The sequence below is a fragment of the Sciurus carolinensis genome, chromosome X (assembly GCF_902686445.1).
Source record: "Sciurus carolinensis chromosome X, mSciCar1.2, whole genome shotgun sequence".
In the NCBI taxonomy this organism is placed as follows: Eukaryota; Metazoa; Chordata; class Mammalia; order Rodentia; family Sciuridae; genus Sciurus; species Sciurus carolinensis.
Window position 1 is genome coordinate 87,312,434 of NC_062232.1, and position 19,055 is coordinate 87,331,488.

Here is a 19,055-nt window from a genome sequence, read left to right on the forward strand (position 1 = left end):
CATATAAGTACAAATTTTATAAGGATATTTTTCCTGCCCAACTGTTTTCTATGATTTTTTGCTCTATCTTAGGGTCATCAGTAGAGCTATGTACATAGCACATGTACCACTTTAGGTTATACTCGAGATTATTATTGGGGCACATATGTACTTCTATTCACACATATGTAGTGCAAAGGGGATGTGGCAGAGACTGATATAATTAATTGAGGGGAGAAGTTAATATTGTCTTAGAAAGAAAAATAAATATATGATATATAGCTAGGAAACTAGCTAGCTAGATGATAGATGTAGAATGTATTAGATATAGATATATAGGCGGATATAGATATGTAGGAAATATATAGGTAGATATAGCTATATAAAAAGTAAAAAATATCTACACAAATGGACATATGTGTGTGAGATGGGTGTGTATGTGTGTCAATGTGCATATCTAGGCCAAAGACAATACAGATAATTGCAACTGTTCAGGAATAATTTGTAGATTTTGGATGCCTTAGTTTCCTTCCTTTTACCTGCTGAGTTACTATGCTGCATTTCTTTCCTGATTTAGTAAACAGGCAGAGAATGGAATAAATGGCCAGGTCACTTTACCTCCTTTAGCTATCTTTCAAGAAAAGACTATGAAGAGAAGTGTAAACTAGTACTCAAAATGTAGTTGTATATTATTTATGGATTTCAATAAAACTCTTCTTTCCTTACACTTTTTGCAGACAATCATGTGTAATTTTTCTCAGGAAATTCTGAAACTTAAAATCAAAATCTTAAATGATGCATATACTTCTTCTAACATATGTAGGGAAAGTGTGAATAAACAGAAAAAAAAGTATGAAAAAGGAAACTAAAATGTTCTAAGCAAAGACTCATTAAGAGAAAGAAGCTGCTAAGTACAACAGGCTATTCTAGTTTGGACCTCACTTCTGGCTACAAGTACATTCAAGGAACAATATAAACACAGGATGGAAATTATTTACAGAACTTTGGAGACCTAGACTAATCATTTGCAGATAAGAAAAAAGGATTGGGGTGAATATTAAGAATAAGGAAATAAGAAGTACAATTAAAAATAGACTACTAAAGGGAGGCTTAGGAGATATGGTTTGCTTCAGATCCTAAAAATGTGACAATAGTAAAAATAAAATTATGGCTCAGTGCACCAAAGACAAATAGCATAAATGAAACAGAATTTAATTAAAACAAGCATACATTCATTTTCTGTATGCAATTAAATACATGGTTAAACTAGGAGTAGTCTAGCCAGCAAATCAAGGATTCTGTGTGCCTAGCACTATGCTGGCCACTGAAGATAGAAGACCTAGCTTTTTTTTAGCTCAGAGAGCTCAATGTCTGATCTTCTTAAGAAAATCCTATGCAAAAAACAGAGGTCTTAATTATGTGGTGGTATTCAAACAAGAAATGGAGATAATATGAGTATTGGGGCCTTTGCAATACCACCTGTACTCCTAGATGCAGAGGTTATTCAGCATTGTCAACTTAAATATTTCTTCCAAAGAATGTGTCCCTGTTTCCTCTGTGTAAAGCTATTTTTGTCCAATCCCACGTCTACATGGCAGATTGAATACCTTCCGTCAGGTGGCCATGAATATATGGCAGAGGGCCAGTCCACGCCCATAAAGTGCAATTCATGTTGGCCAGTTTCCAGCCCAAATGCATCAAGAATGAAGACTTCCTTCATTTGCTAAGTTGAGTGGTTAAGTAAACTCAACTTTGAGTGTCTATTTAACTTGAGAGCTGTGGGGAATGAGGTTTTCTTTATTTTTTTTTTTTAAATCAGGCTTCTGACTATGGAGAGTAGGTGAAGGACAGTGAGGTAAATGGCTCAGGTGGAGGAATGTTGAGATTCCCTCTTGGATCCAGTCAAATGCAGAGGAGGATGTGACAGAAACAATCAGCTTTGAGACATTTTTCTCAAACTAGGTCACTCCTAACCTGCTATTTGTACAACATTCACACTGTAGGAAAAGAGAAACAGTTTAAGGTATCATCCTGGACCCAGGAAATTTGTGAAAAGTTCTTAAGATTGAACCCAAATAGGTAAAAAGAAAATGACCAATCTAAGAAATGCCATGAAACAACTTTGATTGAGATCCTAGTGACACTGAAAGCATTGAAGGCAGAGTTGACCATGTATTATTTGATATTATGTCCACTCAAAACCTAAGAAAGGTGCCCATAGTAGATACTGGTTATATGTTTGTTGAAATGAAGTGGAATATTTATGGAATAACACATAACAGCTTATGAAAATCAAAATTGAGGAAGAACACTATTTCTGGAAGCCTACTTATAAGATACTTATAAAGCAGTTAACAGTGTAATTGGGAAGTTACAGCGTGTGATTGGATTTTACAAGTATTGTTTCTTTGTTTTTTTTTTAGCATTTTCTGTTGGTTCTTTTTAGTTTTCATACCACAAGAACTCATAGTTTTATAGATAGTTTATGAATTAAAGAGCAGAGTACCACTCATGGAAGATAGGACTAGATCCAGAAGATAGGAAGAGGATGACTGAGGAGACAGAAATGTTCCCTTCAGATTTGGGAGATAATTTTGCATGAGAAAGAGGAAAGATTATTGAGCAGCTGCTTTGAGGACTTTGAGTCAATAGATTAGTAGAGAAGGATTTTAGAAACTCTGCTGTATTAAGCAATCTTTATTGCTTAACAATTGTCCTGCTTTTTGAGAAACTTTGCTAAAGATATGCATTAATTTTTAAAGAAAAATGCACAGTACATGGAAGAGAATGGAAATTCCCCTTTTTAAACTTCATCCTGTTAGCAAATAATCGGGCATTATTTTTCAAATTTGGCTAATTATTTCATCATGGAAAGTACAAAGAGTTAATAATAACACATTACAGTATGGGGGAGGTATATAAGCTAGTAAGGCTAAGTGACTAGAGGCAATGGACATCCACAGGGGAGGCAAGAGCAATGATGGGGTGAAAATCCACTGCCAGCAGGAGGTTGGCTCAGTGTGATAGGACATAGAACTGGGGATTTCATGACTCAAACAATGTGGATAAAGCACTAGATGAAACAAGAAAATCTCAAAGTACACTTCACCAACTTTCTGAATTTGGTTTCAGCCTATTCCTGGCAAAAGACTCAGAACTTCGTTACTACCCTGTGTAAAAAACGGGTCTCTATTTCTTTCACTCACCATAACTTTTGACAGAGGCATAAAGGGGAGTTAACTTTTTGAGTATTATGATATTGCTAAATGTAATAATTAACCTCAAAATTCTCTGTTTTCATTTATATGTCATTTTATATTAAAAGAATAGAAAAAATATTTGAACTTATTAAGTCAGTAGAATGTACCTACTCTACTCTCCCTTTCTGGATTCATTGGACTAACTCCCTTCCCTCCTCTGGAATTTTTGGGCACAGGGAAGAAAGATTCTATACACAAGATGATTCAAGACAAAATCTAAAACTCAATCAAAAAGAGGTGATGACAATATCTGTTTGGTATTGTCTGAACATAATATTCTGACTGATTTGTACAGGTAGATAAACATTGAAGTTCTTTCTTCCTATTTCTTTGTTGGCTCATGCCTTGCAGGGACTTTCAAAAAGGCAACCCAGATCATGACTGTTCCTCTTTCCTTTCCTCTCTCCTCCTTCTTTAAAGGGTAAGTGAGCTGGTGTGGTGGCACACATCTGTAATCCCAGTGCTTCACGATGCTGAGATAGGAAGATTTTAGTTCAAAGCCAGCTTTAGCAATTTAGTGAGGCCCTAAGCAACTCAGAAAGACCCTGTCTCTAAATAAAATCCAAAATGTGACTGAGAATGTGGCTCAAGGGTAAAGCACCCCTAGATTCAATCCCTGGTAACAAAAAAACAATCATAAATTAACAAAGAGAAAAGCTTGAACTACAGGGTGTTCATTTATTGTTTGTGTCCTGGTTTGTTACAAAATTGAGTGATGACTTACAAAGATAAATATAATGCTGCTAGAGAATACCAATTTAAAAATAAGAACAATTAAATAAATTGAGCTACGCTTTTAATAATCAAGCAAATATTATTGAGCATAGCTATCTCTCTTGCACCATGCTAGGAAATGAAAATAAAATATAAGTTATTGTTTTTATTCTTAATGTCCATAACATTTAGTTGGGAAGAGGAGGCAAACATCTGTGAAAGGCAATATGAAAGAGTGGTTAAGATCTTAACTCTGGAGTCTGTCTGGTTTTAAATCGCTGCCGCTTACAATATTTGTGACTATGGACAAATTGTTTAATCTCTCTTTGCTTCTGTTTGCTCATTTGTAAACTGAGAATAATAACACCTTAATCACTGTGTTTCTGTGAGGATTAACTTGGACAGAACATATTAAGCACTTCACTTATTTTTGTTGTAATAATCATATGAAGCAGAGCTCAATGAAACTTTTAACTTCCTATGACCATATATATGCAAATGGAATACAAAGAAAAAAGTTAGAGTGTACTACAGAAATCAGGGGTGACTTTGCAGTATAGGTGACACTTGAGCTAAATCTTAGTGGATGAGACTTTGGGCAAAGGTGAAAAGTAAAGGCATGCCAATCAGGTAGGCTGCAAACTATAGTAAAATGAAGTGGGACACCAGAAGTTTTTGTGGTGAAGGAAATAATAGTCCAAAAGAACTCTTATTTTCTTTCAGAAAATCGATAGAGTGACATGAATCTGATCAGTAATCTGTGGATAGCTTTGGGTCTCATTTTCTCAACTAGGCATTAAACCTTGATATTTCCATTTTCTGATGGATTAAAGGATCCTTATGGGATTATTCAGTCTGCAGACAGCCAATAAGACTTATTAAACTGAATGGCATCTGTGTTAAAACCACAGCCACATTTTATTTTTGTTTTTATTTTTTGGAGATTTTTTAAAGCTTTCCACAGCCACATTTTAAATCACACTATTACGTTCAGAAAACACATTGGTATTTTCTTCAGCCACCATATAATACCTGAATCGATCTTCAGATACACAGTAAGAATTGCCATGGTTGCACTGATACATTTCTCTTCCAAACGTGTACAGCAGGATTTAACTAGCCAGTCATTCCTAGTACCAGAAGTTGTGATCTTATCAGTAAAGGATTCACTAGTACTTCTGATGATACAGAAGGTGCAAAAGAGAAAATTATTTGTTTTCAATCAGGTATTTACAAATGACAAGTGATTCTCTTTTAGAGGAATTAATGGTTATGCCATGTTTTATTTTTTAATATTTTTTTCTCTGACTTCTAGAATAGACACAACTGTATAAGCCTTAGTACTTAATTCAATATAGTATGAAAACAACTTTTGAAACAGATAAAATATATTTAAATATGAATCTAATGTGGATTTATATCTTTTCTTGATATGATTACACAGGTTGGCTACTCTGCAAACCTAGATTTCTATATTAATAAGAGAATATTTTAAAATGAAATAATTTCATCTCAAAGCATTTATAGAAGTGGTCTGTGTTTTGCCTTCAATTAATATGACATAGAGAATCATGTGCATTTAATTTCGAAGAATTAATTCAATCCAAATGAATTTTTCTGCAACAATACACATATTTGATCACACACATAGAGATAGTATATTTTCTTAATTCGACTCTCCTGACATTTCATTTTGCTGAGTATGAATTGGACTTGCTAGTGCAGTGAGTTAATATCCAAGGACTTTGTCTTTTCCCCTAGGGAGCTTTTTAAAATCCCTTTGTCAAGCTGAGATATGCAGAGCACTGGGTCAAGGAAACACGGGCCATAAGCCAAGATCAGAAGAGCCAACGTAAGCAGCCAGGGGCCAGTGGGGTAGAAAGGAACTAGGGTTCAAGGCAAGGTAGGGTTCATAGGCAGGAAGTCCTCTCTGAAATTAAAAGGCAGAAATTAAAGCATACGGAGGAACTAAGACTCCAGGCACAGCAGGCAGGCTGACTCAGACACAAACACTATGACTAAGGGGCCTTAGGAGCTAAAGCTAAAACCTACACAAGGCACAGAAACTCACATCCTCTTTCTTTCACTCAAATAAACAATGACCAGTACTTGGAGGGGTGGGAAAGAAAGTGAAGCAGTTCATCCCACCTGGAAAATCCTAACACTCACCATACTACTACAGCTACTTAAAATGTGACAATGTTGGATCTGGAAGAATGCTTGGAGATTTTTCTCAGTTGACCCTATCACTTTTTACAAGAAGAAACAGGCTCATTAGGGAAGTGGACTTGTCAAAAAATTACAGCAACTTAGTGGGATGACTGGGGCTGTAAATTTTACGTACTTTCCTCAGTACTCTTTCCATGACATGCTTCTGTCTCACGTACATCTGGAACCCTTAAATGGAAGATAAGACTGAGAAAACTTGAATCTTTAGACACTAAGCCAACTAATCTTTAGCCTAAAGAGATGAAAAAGGAAAAAGTAAGCAAAGTTTATAGGGACAATGCATAGTCACCATGGGAGTTGTGTGCATTCATTCTGAATAAAATTGAATAACAGAAACTTCTTTTCAGTTTAAATAGAAGCAACACAGCTATGTCCATTCTATTAACTCTAAACAGTTCATCCTTTTCTAGAGCTCCTTTCCCAACTTAATTTGGTCTGAATTTCTCTTCTGCTGTCTCTGAGGCAGACGAGTCAGGTTTGCCTCTCTTTCTTTCTCTGATTTTTACCCTTCTCCCTAGAACTGCTCTGATACTGAAGGTGCAGATTCAGGGCTGATGAATTCATTCTTGCTTTCTGTTCCAGTAACCAAATTTCCTGCAATCTAATATTGTGCCTCAGTGATTCCCTCTGTCTCCCACCTGCCAAGTAGTTGTTCTCTCATTGTTTTGATACTAAACTACAGAGAAGCTGGTGTTTGCAGCCTGCTTCTAGTCCAAAGTCTTGATCCTCTCCCACAAGAAAGAGAATCCACACTCAGTGTCTTTACTGCACACCAAAACCTACAATGCCTAACACAGTTTAATCTGTTTGAGTAGTGGGATATCATTTGACTGGAATTCATTCAGGAACTTTCAGAGTCACCTTGGCTGCACTAGAAAAGTGGGGCAAGGTATACAATAGCCCTTGAATCAGCATTTCCCATCAGGTATACAAAACTACTATATGAACCATGGTGAGATCTGACTGCTGAGCCACAGACAATAAGGGCAACAGTTGCTGCAGAGAGTTCTTAGGTAATCTGACATAACAAAGAACCTATGACGCTGCCTCAGTTGAAGCCACAGGAGGGCAGAACAATGTTTGTATAGACAGGTGGCATACATTGAGTTCCATGCAGTTTTGAAGAAGAATCCTGAACTAGGCAAAGAAAAATCTAAATACACTGTTCCCCAACTCAGCACAAAGATGACTGCTGGGGTCATTACCTCTATGCCCAGAGACATTCAGAGGACCCACAGCTGAGGCTTGAGCATTTACCATTTATCCCAACACATGGTTGTTTGTATCCAAATCCGGGAGACCCAATAAGAAATCTCTTCATTTCAAATAACTCAGCAAGGAGTAGTTTTAGACTTTTTCATGTTAGCTTTTGATTGCACTGTTATTGTCATCAGCGTTGATTTGATCCATTTGCATCCCCCTCGATTTTTTAACATTGCATACATCAATTTCACAATTTTTTTTCTTGTTTGATGTTATAATGTGTTAATAGTACTTATTCTCTTTTTTCCTTTACCTCTTTTTATACCCTCTCATTTTCTATCTTTTTCTTCTTACTTTTTTTAGGTCTCTTCTATATTCTCTTCCTTTTTTGCTGCTTTGAATTCCTTATCTTTTTGTGCTACATATAATTTAATATTAATTTTAGCTTAATATCTAATTTTAAGACTAATACAGAGTATTACTCTCTCTCTTTCCACTTTGAACTAGAGGAGCTGCAGAGAACATTTTTCAAAAGGTTTTGTGGTTTATTTGTATTTTTTGGGGGTGAAGTTGGTGCAGTCATTGGTAATTATTATCTTGTCTCAGAACAATACTAGGGATTGAGCATAATACTACAAACATGATGAGTGGGTCCTTTGATGTTGAGATATACCACTGAGCCAGGGCACATAATAGAGAAAGAATTTCAATATAAAGACCCTCTCATAAAAAAATGGAAGTGTATCCATTCCAACAGTTGTAGAAATCTCAACATAGAAACACTGGCAACATGAGAGAACCAGAAAGCTCCAAAGGTACATTACCCTCCAATAACTGAAGTCATAGATAGTAAGGTAGAGAAAAATATAAAGAATTAAAAACATTAATTATTAAAATGAGCAATGAATTACATTATATTCTAAAGAATGAGCTAGGAGAAAAAATACAGAGTATGAAATTGCATTTAAATAGATAGGGATTCTGAAAAAGAACCAGACAGAAGTCTTGAAAAGAAAAAACTCAATCAAAAAATGGTGCAAGATCTTACCAATACACTATACCAAACAGAAGAAATAATATCAGGGCTCAAGGGTTCAAAGAAAAGGCAGACAAATTAGACCTTTCATATATTATGAGGAAAAATCATTTAAACTATGAAAAGAATATAGAAGAGCTCCAGGACAACATTTTAAGGTCAAACTTAAGGCTCATAGATCTTGAAAAAAGAGAGAAGATACAGCTAGTTGCATAGAAAGCTTAATTAAATAACAGTAGAATTTTCCCTAATTGTGAGAATTAAATGAATATGCAGATACTAGGGGCATTTAGAACTTCAAATACACAATACCAGAAAAAACTTATCCAGGATATGTTACAGTTAAAATGCCAAAAATTCTGAATAAAGAAAGAATTTTAAAAGCTCCAAGAAAGTGGCACCAAGACATTTATACAGGCAAAACCACCAGTATAAAAGCAAATTTCGCACCAGAATTTCTAAAGGCCAAGAGTAGATGGAATGATGTTTTTCAAGTCCCAAAAGAAAATAACTGCCAACATAGATTACTATATCCAGCAAAGCTGGTCTTCAGAACTGAAGAAGCAATAAATCCTCCCAAGATAAGCATAAAGTAAAGTAATCCATGACCACTAAGCCAGCATTGAAGAAGATACTTAATGGAATATTGCACACAGAAGATAAAAATTAAAAATAACCAAGAGAGCATGGGAAAGAAAAATATCATTCAGAGAATACATAAGGAAATGAGAATTAAGTATAATTCAAATGTTAGAAATATAACAAAATGACAGGAAATAACTATCCCTCTCTATAATAGCACTGAATATAAATGATGTTAATTCTCTAATTAAGAAACATAGACTGGAAGATTGGAATTAAAAAACAAGATCCATCTGAATGTTGTCTCCAACAAACACCTCACAGGTGAAGACATTCATAAACTGAGAAAAAAAAAGAAAATGATATTCCATGCAAATGGAATCCAAAACCAAGCAGGAGTAACTACTCTCATATTAGACAAAGTAGAATTCAAGCCAAAATTAGAAGACACAAAGAAGGCCTTTACATCTTGGAAAGGGATTGATCCAATAAGAAGATGTAATGATTATAAGTATTTATGCCCTGAATGTCATTGCAAATTTCATAAATGAAGTTTACTTTATATAAAGGAACTTATAATAATGGGGAACTTCAATACATCACTCCCACTAAAAGACAAATCATGCAGACAGAAAGTAAGCAAAGATATATCATATATAATCTATACTTATAGATGAAATGGACATAACATACATCTACAGATTATTTTATCCAACAAGAGCTAAACATATTTTTTCTTGGCTATTCATGGAACTTTTTCCAAAACTGTTCATATATTAGGTCATAAAGCAAGTCTTAGAAAATATAAAAAAAAATCAAAATGATCTATTTTTGACAACATATTTAAAATACCCTACACTATGGTCAATTTGGCTCCATTCCAGGGATTCATGTATGGTACAATACAAGCAAATCAAGAGACAAATGAACCACATAATTAGAACCCAGGACAAAAAAAAATCACATGATCATCTAAATAGATGTGGAATAGGTCTTTAATGAAATTCAACATACCTTCATGATAAACACCCTGAAGGAACTAGAGATAGAAGAAACTTACCTCAACATCATAAAGGCTGTATATGACAAACACAAAGCCAAAATCATACTGAATAGGGAAAAATTGAAACTGAGGACCAAGTCAAAGATGCCCACTCTTACCACTCCTATTCAGTAAAATACTTGAAAGTTTAACCAGAGAAATTACAGGAGGGTAGAAAATAAAAGAGTTAAAAATATGAAAGAATGAAGTCAAATTATCCCTATTTTAAGACAGTTATGATCCCATTCTTAGAAGAACCTAAAGGTTCTAACAGAAGACTTGTAGAGATGATAAAGAAATTCAGCAAAGTAGCAGGATACAAAATCAATATACAAAAATCAATAGTTTTGCTGGATGTGGTGCTCCAGATGCTGAGGCAGGAGGATCTTGAATTGAAAGCCAGCCTTAGCAATTTAGTGAGGCCCTAAGAAACTCAATGAGACACTGTCTCTAAACAAAAATTTAAAAGGACTGGGGATATGGCTCAATGGTTAAGAGCCCCTGAGTTCAATCTCTGGTACCAAAAACAAAAAATCAAACAAACAAAAAATCAGTAGCTTTTTTATATGCCAATAATGAATCCACTGATAAAGAATTCAGAAAGACAGTTCCATTCATAATAGCTTAAAAATACAATAACTAGGAATAAATTCAACCAAACAGGTGAAAGATTTGAATAATGCAAATTACAGAATGCAGAAAAAATAAGTTGAAAAAGACACTAGAAGATGGAAAGACTGCCCATGCTCTTGGATAGGCAGAATTACTACTGTTAAAATGGACTTATTACCAAAAGCAATCTACAGATTCCATGTAATCCCCATCAAAATGCCAGTGATATCCCTGACAGAACTAGAATAAGCAATCCTAAAATTCATATGGAAAAACAGAAGACCAGAATAGCCAAAACAATTCTAAGCAAAGAGCAAAGCCAGAGGCATTGTAATACCTTATTTCAAATTTACTGCAGAGCCACAGAAAAAAATGGCATGACACTGGCATAAAAATAGGTACATAGACCAAAGCTACTGAATAGAAGACACAGAGACAAATCTTCATAGCTATAACTTTTTTACAAAAATGTCAGAAATATACATAGAGAAAGGACAACCTCTTTAACAAATGGTGCTGGGATAACTGGATATTCATATGTAGAAAAAAGAAACTAGAGCCCTATCTCTCAACCTATAAAAAATTCAACCCAAAATGGATAATGGATCTACATGTGAAATCAGAAAGTTTGCAAATGTTAGAAGAAAATACCAGGGAACACTTAAATATGTAGGTACTTGGAACAACTTCCTTCACAGGGCACATATAGCTCAGGAAATAAGAACAAGAAACAATAAATGGGATAACATCAAATTAAAAAGCTTTTGCACAGAAGAGAAAACAATGGCATTAAGAGACATGTTCCAGAATAGGAGAAAAATCTTTGACAGATACCCTTCTAACACAGGATTTATGTCTAAAGTGTTTAAAGGACACAAAAAAATCAATACCAGAAGAACAAGTAACCCCATTCAATAAATAAATGGTGAAAAGAACTTGACACTTCTCAAAAGAAGTCAAATAGCCAACAAATATGAAAAAAATATTCAACATCTTTCATCATCAGGGAAATGTGAATCAAATTCACACTGAGAATTAATCTCACTCGAATCAGAATGGCAATAATCAAAAATACAAGTAACAATACATGCTGGCAAGGACTTGGAGAAAAAGGAAATCTTATACATTGGTGGTGGGAATGTAAACTAGTACAGGGATTAGTATAGAATTTGGTATGGAGGTTCCTCAACAAGATAAAAATAGAATTATCATATAATGCAGCACTACACCGAAGAACTAAAGTTGACAAACTTTAGAGATACTTGCATATCCATGTTTATCCCACAATAATTTGCAACGGCCAAGTTACAGAATCAGCCTTTATATCTGTCAACAGATGAATGGATGAAGAATGAATGGCATATATATACAATGAAGTTTTATTTAGCAACAAAGAACAAATTATGTCATTTGTAGGAAAATAAATGGAAATGGAGGGCATCAAGTTAAGTGAAATAAGCCAGACAAAGGAAGAAAATTACTGTATGTTTTGTCTCATGTGTGAAAGCTAGTGGGTAAAGAAGGGTCACAAGAAAAGGACACAACTAAAATAGAAACTAGAACAATAGGATAGAAGAAGGTGACCAGAGGATGGGGAAGGAGAGGGTAAGAGGAAATATTAGGGACTGAAATTCATCAAATTATGTTATATTTACTTACCAGTATAGAACAATGCAATTCACCATTCCGCATAATTAATATGCACCAACAAAATTTAAAGATAACTTTTAAAAAGATGCCCTGGCTTCACACAAAATGTGAAACAAGAAATGAGAAAAAATTTAAGGCATTCATGCACCCTTAATCCATATCCCTCTCTCTCTCTCTCTCCCCCCTCCCCCCTTCCTCCCTCCTCTCACCTTTCCCCCCCTTCTCTCACCTCTCACCTCTTCTTCCCTTTCACCTCTCCTTCTCTTCCCAAAATAGTAATTTAGTCCAAGAGTACTAAAATATTTCTCCCAGGCTTTTTCCTTTCCAAATCGAAGATTGAGTAACTTTGCTACTGCTTTCTTCTCTCTCTCTCAAAGTCTTACCGTTTTCTGGGTAAAAATCACTACTTATCTGCACTTTCTATTATCTGGAACAACTAACTCATGTCTCTTTGCTTCAACAAATTTTCATCTTCCTTTCAATCTTACTGGAAAATATACAGTCTTTCTTCCTGCCTTTAGTTTTATAATGGCTTGCTCTCAACTATAATTTAGAATTTACCTCGGTGTCTCTATCATTTAATTTAGAAAGTCATGAGAAGAGGGCTCTTCTTTTAAAGAAAGGGTGAAAAGACTGCACGAAATCACTCTGGAAAGTGGAAGCTGCTTTGTTTTCTGGGTGCATACAGATAGGAATGCAATGTGACTAGTTGATTGAACACTGCACTATATATTGGAAGATATGAATTCTTTTTCAGCATTGAAGCTGGCTCAAAATTTGACCTCTGTAAAGTAAATTAATTTCTTTTTAAGCCTGTTTCTAAACCTCAATAATCCATTCACTTGATTTGAGTCTCATTCTCAGGGAAAGCAAGCACCCTGGTGTTCTTACCAGTGTAGTTTTGGTTGCAAGTAGATCCTTTACATATTGGAGGATTGATAGGAAATTTTAGTGCGAGGAATGAAGAACCATTGTGAATGACAGGAATAAGACACCAGTGTGAAGAGAGATATTTGTGTAAGTATATGTGTTTATATATATAAAATCTGTGTATATATATTATATATATATTTGTATATATATTATGTATATGTGTATACTATGTATAAATTTCAGAATGAGAGAATTTATATTTCTCTCCATCTTGAGGAATAACTATCCATGTATCCTTAGTTCTCAGCTTTCTTTCCTTTTTTTGTGCTGGGAATCAAACCCAGCACTTTATGCATACTAGAAAGGACCTCAAACACAAGGCTGCATCCCTAGTCAGCTTTTCCCTATTAACCTACTGGACAGATGACATAAATTCTAAGATATACTCTTTTTCAAATTGCAATGAATTTGTTTTTTATTGATTCTTTTTAGTTATATATAACATTAGGATACATTTTTACATAATCACAAAAACATGGACTATAATTTGCTCTAATCCAGTCTCCAGCTCTTCCCCCCACCCACTCCCATACTCAAATTATCCTTTGTCTCCCACTCAGAAAAGCATACTAGATTGCATATGTTTAAAAATGACATTAATATAATAATGACCTCACCTCTTCTGTAAATATTTGAGGAACTAATTTATGAACTTCAATGAGTTCTTAGCAACAAACTTCTTTAAATATGTCTCACAACTGAAAGTCACATGCTCCTTTGTTCTATGTGTCCTGACACTGACCTACTAAACTGGAGCATGTAACTCAGGGCACTTTTACAAGCACAAATAAAAGATGTTTTACCTAATTGAGGAGTCTTTTCTTAAGAAGGAAATAAACCTCTTGAAAGGTGAAGCTACAGACTTAAGTACCTAATGCACAGCAGGTAGGCAAGTAGCTTTCACATTGGCATTGGAACTATATACATTTCATTTCATTTCATCTTGTAAAGGCCAAATCTGAGTTTGAGCCCAGGGAAGAAAATAGAATCTCTTGTTTATGTTAGCTTTATCAGGAACAGAAACTAAGTTTAATTCCTTGGTGAGATGGAGAAATAAAATGACCTTATTTTATGGACTGAAGATACACAATTTATAGATTTTTGTAGTGGGACTTCAGACACCTAGCGTATGTGGAATAACAAATTGATGTGGTAAATGCTCATCACTTGTTATAACCACAGAGAACTGTTGGTCAAAACAAAACAAAAAGTTTACAAGGTTAGACTTAATTGAAATCAAGTTAGCAAAATTTTCAGGTTTTGGAATGAAAAAAAGAACTCAAGACCAGAGAAAGTGGTGTAAAATGAAGCTGAATAGCTCCTGAGAATATGAGAACCAGATATGGACTTTAGGGGTCTCAGAGTTTGAACTCAAGATATATGTAAAGTATGGAGTTAGAACTAAGAACCCAGCAAAAATCTAGAAACCGGAATGGTCTATACTACCTAAAACCTGAAGAACTACCAAGGAACAGTGTTCATTTGTCCAGGAAAGCAACCAGGACATTCACATTCAGTTCAGTCATTGCCATGAATGCAAAGAGACATTTAAGACAAATTGAACTCTAAACTAGTACCAACCATGGGTGTGAGCTTAAATCCACACATTCCACAGGCAGCACAAACCCTAAACTGAGAAATTAACAGAAAAACTTGTTGCAAAGCAGTGTAACTTGTAGGGCCTTGGAAGAGGCAAACTTGGAACTACCCTGAGGGAATTCTTTTACTCTCCACAGCACTCAGAACTCCAACAGAAAACAATCCCAGCTATATGTGAAAAAACAGTAATGAAATAATGAAATTATAAACCTCACAAAAAAGTTCTCCATCATGGTAGTGCTTTGCCTGGCACAATGGAAGAAAATTGCATCCTGAGAAGTAGAGATAATAGGATAATTTTAAAGAGATGGAAAATTGTTTAAGAGAAAAACAAAGGGAGAAAAGCTGTGTTGCAAGAAAAGGATATTGATGGTTATCTGTGGCCTTTACAAAATTCATAGCCCATGAGTGGCAGAGCTAGATTGAAAACAAAATTGTTGCCCTTCAGAAATTTTTAGGAAGTCCTAGTAGAGGAAAAAATTAAGATGTGTTCAAAATAAAATAGATTTTATCTTTTCACACTTACCTGCAATTCTCTCTATCAGATAATTCACTCTCAACTTTTTAAAAATTATCTTAAGAGCATTCTACGGATTTGAAATGCAAAATAAATTGTTATCCATCAAAGTAAATCATTCATATAACAGAAGAATGAGCAAAGTAGTGAAATGCATCTATTGTACTTTGACCTTTCTTGTTAATCTCAATGTTAATATTGACAAATATACATATTGGAACTACACTGCTTTTTCATCTGCAAACAGAGTTTCCACAAAAATAAATGAAAGCATTCTGTGAAAATCAATTTACTACAGTATACTTACAAGAAAAACATTATAGTTGTATTATTATTTATAAACTGCATTATATATATCCTTTATCTCAATAAAATTTGTAATTAACTCAGGGATGTTATATGCATAAGTTCTATACCTTATGTATGTATGTATATATATATATATTTGTACATATATATAATCTAGAAATGGTAGAAATTACATGATGTGCATCTTATTTCTCTCCAACTCCTACTCCCTTTTTAACCCCACCTACATTCATACTTATATTCACTCAGAGAGGCAACAAACTCTACTACTACCACCACTATCAGAACATTCATAATACTACTTTCTCACCTCATGATCTTGTTTGTAAAAGTCTAGGCTAATAACACCAAAGAAAATTCGGTAAGGCTTAAGTGCTTAAAGTCTCTCCCCAGAATGTATTCCTCTTGAACACATCAATAGTAGTGTTTATCTATTTATAAGACAAATGAGTAGCAAAGTCATGGTTGCTAAAACTTAAACCTGTTGAGATTTTAGATATTATAGGCACACTTCTCACAATGTAGATACTCAGATCGCTCTCTGAGGAAGGAAATTAGGGAAATGTTGAGGCAGTGAAGAGTCAATCTACTCCATGTACGTCACTTGACATCACACCTAACTTTCCTCATTACTGATGTAACAACTCACAAAATTCTTTTTACCATGGTAGTCTTCAACCTGCAAAAGTAAATTGACCTTCTATACTACTAGGGCATAACAGAATGAATTTGAAAATTTTCTTCAGGCAAAACAATACAGTAGCTAAGAAATGACAATGGTAGATAGGAGTTGGCACAAAGACTAGATTTTAGAAATGCTTGGAGAAATTCCATTTCAGGTTATTTACTCAATCAATACAGAGATCCTTCTCATGTCTTTTGGAAGAGGAGATGCCCACCCCTTGGCAAACATTGAATATCACTACCTGACACAAGAGCTTATTAGTTTGGTATTCTTCTCAGAGTGTTGCATATGATGGTTTGATGGTTTTCCTGGTTTTGGCCATTGATAAAAGGCTTCAGGATATTTATTCAGCGTTTGTAGAAACTGGACTGCTGAAATATCTGTCTATTGTGTTTATTTAAGAAGAACCCATCTGATGGGAGAGTACAAACATTCAATAGAAATTGCTGCAATAGTCAGTATCTTATGTGTAGTGCCAAGGAAAGGGTAGACATTTTCAGTTTTGATGGACCACCTCAAGAACAACCCTTTTTGCACATTGCCTTATAATTGTCTTTCTCGGTTCAAATCAAACCAGTCCCAATCACTGACATGTTAGGAATCACTAAAAGATTTTATTTATATGTACTTTCAACGTAGTTCAAAGGAATGACAACAAAAAAATATATGCATATCTATGTATATGGGTAGTTTCAGCCACTGGGATCCCTTATAATAATGTTTATCAAAATTTCTAGATTGAGCTGGATATGGTGGTGCATGCCTGTAATCCTAGCAACTCGGGAGGATGAGGCAGGAGGATCACCAGTTCAAAGCCAGCCTCAGTTACTTACCAAGGCCCTCAGCAACTTAACAACACACTCTCTCAAAATAAAAAAAATTAAAAAGGACTGGGGATGTGGCTCAGGTGTTAAGCGCCCCTGAGTTCCATCCTCAGTATCAAAAAAAAAAAAATCTCTGGATTGTCTACCATCTGGTTTGATATTTCTTAATGCATTTAATTTCAAGAGAATAAAGGGCAGTAAAGCATTGGAAAAAAATCCTTTCTTCAGATTTAGAGAACTAAGGGACTGATAGGGTGAATCATGCATACTCTAGAATCCAAGAAAACTTTACAGATTGTTGTTTTGAGAAGGATATTGCCCCATAGGCACTCATGAAAAAAGCACATGAGATTGACAGGGTAAAAATGAATGTGTATTTATCTCAGTATCCACATTGGATTATGCTTATATTTGACTTCTCAAATGACCAAGCCTCAGAAGGAAAACAACCCAATGCAACGTTTCAGTGAGGCTTTTGAGTTCAGCAGTTCAGCAAGCACTTTTGCATATATTGTCCTGTCTGAACCTCTAAGTTTTATTACCATCCCCATTACATATATGAGAAATCAGTTTACTTAAAGTTAGGTAATCTGCCTAGGGCCAGTTTGTTTGTCCATATTAGATCCAAAGCTAAGATTTAAGTTTCCTGACACTTAGTCCAGTGCATTTTCCACTATACAAGACCATCTGGTTTTCACACAACCTTATGTGAAGGTACATTTCACATAATCTTATTTTAAATTTGTGTCAAACATATGGGACAGTCTCTTGACAAGGAAGGATTTGACAACTCTCATATGATCAAAATTTCCAGGACATGTTATTTTGCTGATGGATAAATTTTCAATGTAATAAAACTATTATTTAGCAACAAATCACTTATTATGAGTAAGGTCAGTCTACCACCCAATAACCAGGTAGCTATAGTTTTCTTAATTTTCACTTTATCATAATGTAGACCCTAACTCGAATTAAATCGTTTCCTTGAGCAAATGGGCCTGCTAGTTTTGATCATTAAAGATATTTGGTTTCAGAAAGAAATCACTTTTAGAACATGGAAGTTTGTAATTAATTGAAATGTACAATGGAGTATTTGTTCATAGTTTAAAATAATGATGCTAGCAAATTACCATGAACTCCACAGGGAAAAAATATTTTTACATTGCTTCATCTAGTACTTTAACCAAGGAAAAAGTGCATTTTATGGAGCAAGTGATACACCCTAAAATGATTTATGAATTTGGGAATTCCTATGTCAAAACTATCAGGATTGTGCTCTCTATACCACTCTTTCCATACTGTTCTATAATTGTAATACAATTGCTTATTTGATGAGAACTTAAGGCATTTCATATAATCATGATTCATAATAAAAGTACTGAAATACTGCCTAGAATCATTTAAACAAAGTGAGTGATGCAAAGAATATATATGATAAAAATTTTTTTCTTCTATGTACCTTTATAAATATATATTTAATTCCCCAAATTTCCTTTGGTTTGTGTAAAACTAAGGGTTCTCCAGAGATGTAGAGATGATAAGATCATGTGATAGATGATAGGTAGATAGATAGAGGATTTATTAGATAAATTAGATCATGTGCCTATGGAAGCTAAGAAGTCCCACAATAGGCTATTGCAAGCTGGAGAGCCAGGAAGTACCATGCCTCAGCCCCAGAATGAGGGGAGCTGAGGGTGTAGCTTCAGTTTCCAAAACTGAAGCCGCAGGAACTATAGAAAGCTGCTGGTGTTAGTACCCAAGTCCAAAGGCCAACTTGGACTCCTGATGCTGAAAGTCAGGAGAAGATAAGTGCCCCAATTCCAATAGAGAGAGTCAATATTCCTTTCCTCTGCCTTTTAATTCTACCCAGCACCCCAACAG

The 19,055-nt window shown here is 34.8% G+C and overlaps 1 protein-coding gene across 1 annotated transcript in view; it reads left to right on the forward strand.

Moving 5' to 3' along the window:
- Positions 1-19,055, forward strand: part of Il1rapl2 (interleukin 1 receptor accessory protein like 2) — a 551,208-nt gene that overhangs the window by 485,466 nt on the left and 46,687 nt on the right. The window lies entirely within an intron of this gene.